The sequence below is a fragment of the Setaria italica genome, chromosome VI (genome assembly GCF_000263155.2).
Source record: "Setaria italica strain Yugu1 chromosome VI, Setaria_italica_v2.0, whole genome shotgun sequence".
Classification (NCBI taxonomy): domain Eukaryota; kingdom Viridiplantae; phylum Streptophyta; class Magnoliopsida; order Poales; family Poaceae; genus Setaria; species Setaria italica.
The window spans coordinates 18,863,385-18,869,637 of NC_028455.1; positions in this window are offsets into that span (position 1 = coordinate 18,863,385).

Genomic DNA, 6,253 nt, shown 5'->3' on the forward strand with positions numbered 1-6,253 from the left:
ACTACCTACGCTCATAGGGGGGATCGTGGTAGGATCTGCTATGTGTAAGGTGGGGGTTTTGGGGAGCCAGATTGAAGTTGTAGATTTAAAGGGACTTTTGATTGAGAATCACATCTATCTTGCTTTGTTATCTTGCTCAGAATTACAACATATGCATAGTCTAGGTCACTCTTGATTGGTTAACTCTTGCTCATATCTATTATCTATCTGTATATGCTAGATTACATCTGATCTACTCATAAACATGAATCATGCTGACAATGCTAGTTGTTTTAGCTCTTGCATTATAAGTGCCACGGATTGATAAATCTTGGGGGAATACTCTGAGGGAAGAGCTACAAATGATCCGTGCGTTTGTGGTTCATGATCTTGGAGTGCTAATAGCCGCCAACACTTATCATTATGGAGGATAGACATATTTCAATAAATAACAAGCCACAAAGAGTTAAATGTAGTGCTCTCGAATTTAAACAAACTTCAGAACTTTTCTTTCAATGGAGCATAGTTTTCAAAAAGGAACTAGAACAACATCAGCAACAAAATTCTTGCAATTGCTCAAAGGAAACTCTTAGCTCATTAAATCTCTCAATGCCTATGTTACAACATTATCAACCTATTGTACTCATATAAACAAGTCGAAGGCTTATCTGGAGCTTGGCGGGTAGAAATAGTCATAGCAAAGTATTATATTCATAATATTATCAAACTAGGAAAAACTTCTATTGGATTTACTAAGACTTGTCAAAAAGGTTATGGAGAGATAATGTTAGACAAGGGAGAAAGATGATACTCACACATTTAGAGAGTGGACATGTGCAAAGGCAAATGGATGATCCCGAGACACAAATGAAATTCTCGTTATTGGGTTGCATATGGTTTGAAACATAAGTATGATATTAACAACAAGTCCTGGCCAATTGAAGTTTCAAGAATTGAGGAGCATTATTCTCTCATTTCTTTTTCTTTTTCATCTTCTTTCTCTATTTTTAATTTTTTCTATTGTCCTCTTCTTCTCCTCTTTCTTTCTTTTTGCTCCTCTAACCTTGTCACAACAATTATTAGACATACACACCATTCTTGAATGATAATGCACTGACTCCCCCATACTTGAATGGTGCTCGTCCTCGAGCATTAGAAGTGAATGAAGACAAGCTGTTGGTGTAAGAAAAAATTCTTCAAATTTCTTTTATCATAATCATCATAAGTGGGTTGTGGTCAAGAAGGGTAATCACAAAAAGAAATTTCGGTTTTTGGTTGGATGACCAGCGAGGTTTGTGTAATTTCCAGTGTAGACAAGTCATAATGCATGGATAGAAAATGGCTAGCAATCAAAAGTTACATGAAGGATATGAGCATCTTCTAAGTCTCATACTATAGAAATAAATCCTAATCCAATTCATCTTAAATATAACCTTGGAATCTAAGGATTTATCATGAAAAAATAAAAATATGTCTTTGAATAGGATAGAGCCCTTGCAAGTGACAGAGCTCTTGCAAGTATTTTTACAGAAGTGAAATAGCATAAAGAATTTATTTCATGAAAACAAAAAACAAGCCATTATTAAATTGAAATAAGAGAGCAACAAGAAATATGTGGATCTTAATAAGTGTCATTTGACATCTACAAAAATTAGCTGGAGTTCAATTCATATTAAATCTTATTAAGAGAGCATTCATTGAGCTATGCATTATTAAATAAAAAATGAACAAAGCCGCGACATCCATCATATTTCATAAGGCATGAATAAGATCATCAACACTAACCATATGAAATTTAACATCATCAAAGTGAAGATCAACTACACACTTGCTAAAAAAAATAGAGAAACACGCTACACTACCACAACACTTGCACATGAAAGTTGAGAAAGGACCAAAGAGATGCAAACCAAGAGTGTGTGATTTTTTTCCTTCTGTTTCTTCCTTATTCACTGGTCATCTTGTTCACTGTCCTGCTATTGTTCTTCCTTATTATATCGTTGTGTCAACTTCAAGAGTAGTTTGGCGCTGACCCACCAACTGAGGACTTCCTTGATGTGCTCTTGGACATGCTCTTCCCTTTTGTTCAACATCTTTTCCTTTATTCCTGCGGAGAGTACAAATAAAGAGCATGTTGGGGTTTCATGCTGATGCGAAGGAGCAAAGAAAAACACAAAAGCCATGGCTCAAATGATGGATGCTTGGTCGTGGTTTTATTTCTCTCAACAAAAAATCCATCTGACACTTGATCTTCTTTTTACTAAAGTCAACAGGGGAAGCCCCTACCTATTTTTGTATAATTTTTTTATTTGAGATCCATTTAATTCACTTTCACGGAGAGTCGAACCCGGGCCTGCTCGGTGCTACTTAGATGCTCTAACCACTAGGCTAGAGGCCCCTTCGTGACACTTGGTCTATTGAATTAAACTAAATAACCTTTGATCTTCACCATGCATGGTTTATGGGATTGGGTTTCTAGTTTTGGAGTATTTGAAAAAAATAAAATAAAAAGCTTAGAAAACTCTAACTAGAAAAACTGGATTTTTAATAAGCATAACCTAAAGAGAATTTTTGTCCTAATTTTTCATGAACCTAGCATGCATATCATAATACATGCTGTGTTGGAGATATGCCCTAGTGGCAATCATAGAGATGATGATATTCCTTTGTATCCATGATTTATATTGTGTTTCTTGAATATCCTTTAAAGACTACTTGAATTGATTTGCAATTATGTGAAGTGTGTGTGAAACTCTTTACTTGTATGATTATTCTAAAAGTTGTGCCCAGTCGGAGTTCATGTGAGGACACACATGAATATTAGACTAGCACATGTATTAGTTGATGACTATGTTTCACAAGTCATAGACATGGAGATGTCAAACTAATAATGTGGGCACATGTAGAGACATGTGCTAGGACTGACCCAACGCGAGTTACATAGTTCTCTCTTTACACAACGTGTACGCTTTTGTCCTTAGACCTGAGATTGTCGCATGTACTCAAGATGTGGATCGATTTACTTAGGGGCAATCAAACGCTACATCGTAACTGGATAGTTATAAAGGTAGCTTTCGGGTTTGTCAAGAAGCATACTGTGAGGCATGGTCAGTCAAGATGGAATTTGCCCCTCTCTATTTGAGAGAGATATCTCTGGGCCCCTCAAGTGATTGGATCCTGAAATGCATGACCATGCTACGTGAGGTTAAGAGTTAACCTAGAAAGGGATTCCGAATCACAAGATCGAGAAAGAGTGGTCAGCTTGGAGCTAGACTAAATATCGTGAGGCAAAGGGAATAGCATGTACGTGATGTTGTGATGGTTCGTCTGATATGGTCTTCGTGTGCGTATAGGAGTTAGTATGTCTTGCTAGAGGCCGCTACTAACTATTGGCCGAATAGGAGTACTCGGGCCATGTCTATACGTATATGAACCTATAGGGTCACACACTTAAAGGGATGGAAGCCCAATTCGAATGTGATCTGAATTGGACCAGGAGTACTAATGGGCCTCAAACCAAGAGGCCCATTAGGAACCCCTATATATTGAGGGGTCGGGGCACCCTAGGGTTTAACCCTTTTTGGCCGAACCACAGTCGTGCCCCTTCCAAGCCCTCGCTTTTGTTGCAACTCGTGGACCTAGTAGTCCAGCTTGCGATGGTTGCTCCCCACACGTGTGGATACCTTGGAGGTGTTACATCTACAGCACTAGGACGAACCACTGCACGAGAGCTCCGACGAGGAACCTGACGAGCCAACGACGTGCCCGACCAGCCGCGGCACAAGGAGGGAGTCGCTGCATGTGGACGAGCTGCTGAGGAGCTGCTCGATGTCGACGTGTTCAACTACACTGCGTCGACGTGTGATCGACTTCATTGCCCCGATACGTTTCTACAACTTCCGCACCTCTGCGTCGAGTGGTATTCCCGTGATCTATAACAACAGTTATTCCTGGTTTACGTGGTAGAAATTTTTTTATTTTGCGTTAGTGTCGCCTACCTCGAATCCTAACAAGCTGTACTCGAAGATGGGGCTTGGGATGGAGCAAAAGTAAGACAAGCCAATTGGTTCATTGAGGTTCAAGCCGATCAGCTTGAGGGCTTTCTAGCTCCTCTTGTTCTAGTTTTCTGACCGGCGATAAAAAGAAACAAAGTTCTAAAACTAAACAGACTCTTCTAAAAATTAAAAGAAAAATGAGTTGTCCTCAAAAAAACTAATTAACTGACTCGATGTTCGGGTTGCCGATATCTAGATCCATGCGGTAAAAAGTATAATTTATTTGATAATGTGAACTCTTAAGATTCTATCTACGTAGTCTAGTGTATATATACATGCGCTATTCATATATGTAATCTAGTGTACATATACTTATGCATATACTCATAAATTCACATATACTTATATATTTACATATACTCACGCATATAGTTATTTATTTATATATACTAATATACATTTACATCTCGTTTAGCGTTACAACTTTCATATAGAGGTTCTCTATTGCCCAAGTCATTTGAAAATTTTGAAAACTGTAGATTTCAAAACTAGAGAACTTATAATAACATTTTGGAGTATCAAAAAATTTCAAATGAAAAACATGTCAACTTCAAGTTTTAGGTCTCCTCGAGCTCAACAAGTTTGATGTCGAACTTCTCTATAACCAAAGTCATTTGAAAATATGTGTCATTTGCACGACGGCTCGCTCCATGACCCACCCCTGCAAATGCTTTTTTAGAGGCGGGTCGGAAGTTACAGTAGCCTGCTCCTTTTGTAGGAGCGGGTAACCTTTTGACCCGCCCCTAAAGAAAATCGGAGTGCCCTTTAGTAGTGTTTGGTCCGGTGAGCGGTCTGTCGAGATAGTTTGCTTGTAATTCTCTTTTATGTTAATAGAAATGGAGCAATATGTGGCTGATTGTTAAAAAAAATAGAAAGTTTAGAGTGCTTGAAAACAAATGAGAGCCGTCCATCTGGCGAATTCGAACGTGGAAAAAACGAAGTACCATGAATTATGTTAAGAAAAGTACTAATTTGGTGGGACCAAGTACCAAAAATAGTGAGAAATTAATGATGCTCTTTTAATTATGTGTAAATCTATTTAATTCTTTTTTGGTATGAAGGATTTAAGTAGCAGCAAGTACCATTGGTACTTTAAAAGCATGGTAACAAAACTAAAAAAAATATAAAATCAATCCTGTGATGAACACCGGTGAACGTTAAACAATTTCAAATATACATGAACCATCCACATTAGGCTGTTATTATTGTGACATGTGAAATGATACTTAGGCCCTGTTTGGCACAGCTCCACTCCACAACTCCAGCGACTCTAGCAAAAAAAATAGCCAAACACCCCAACTCCAAAACTCCATGGAGCTGCCAACTCCATGGAGCTGTAGTACAAATGAGGGTGGAGTTTTGGAGCACCTCTTTTGCTGCTCCAAAACCCCCTCTTTTGAACCTCCTCGTGGAGTTGGTGGGTATTACCCACCACTGCCACTAATTACACAAAAATAACGTTTCATCTTTGCCTCTTTCTTTCCATTCTCCCGTGCGCCTCTGCTTCTTTCCTCTCCCGTGACTTCACCCCACCGCCGGACGCAACGCCCCGCCGCCAGGCGCCCCTAGGCCCGTCGGCGGCCGGAGCGCCCCACCGCCGGACGCAACGCCCCGCCGCCGGATCTCGCGCCCCTTGGGCTTAAGGCTCGACATGATACAAGGACAAGTTGGCCCAAAACTGGTGATGAAGCACCTTGATATGGTCACACAGAATGATCCACAAACCTTCTGGAGCTAGGACTAGAACCAAAAGAACGGCATCGTCATCCCCGTTCCAGCGCATCAGAGAACGCCTCATTTTGATGTCGTATGGGGGAGATATGGCCGAAACTGTGCAAGGGTGTCGGCTAAATCCGAAACAAACGCGACGACCGAGTTGGTGACGAATTGTAACTTGGGGAAGAGCATGACACATGCGTGTACAGCATGGTGATATTTTCATCATTGACACTCAACCTAATTCTTCGATTCAACCTATGGCTCGGGGGGCTACTCCATAAGGAGTGTGATTTTCAGCACACTTCCGTATAAAGATACCGATACGGATGTTCAGAGGCAACACTTAGATGGAGGCTTGAGCACATTTCACCCGCATGACAGTACTCGGATTTCCTTGGAAGACTCAAGCCTACCAAGGACCTCCGGAGGAGGACCCGAGGACTATTCCAGCGGAGGTTCTTTTAAGGGTGCTTTGAGACTGGTTACATTTTGACCTAAAA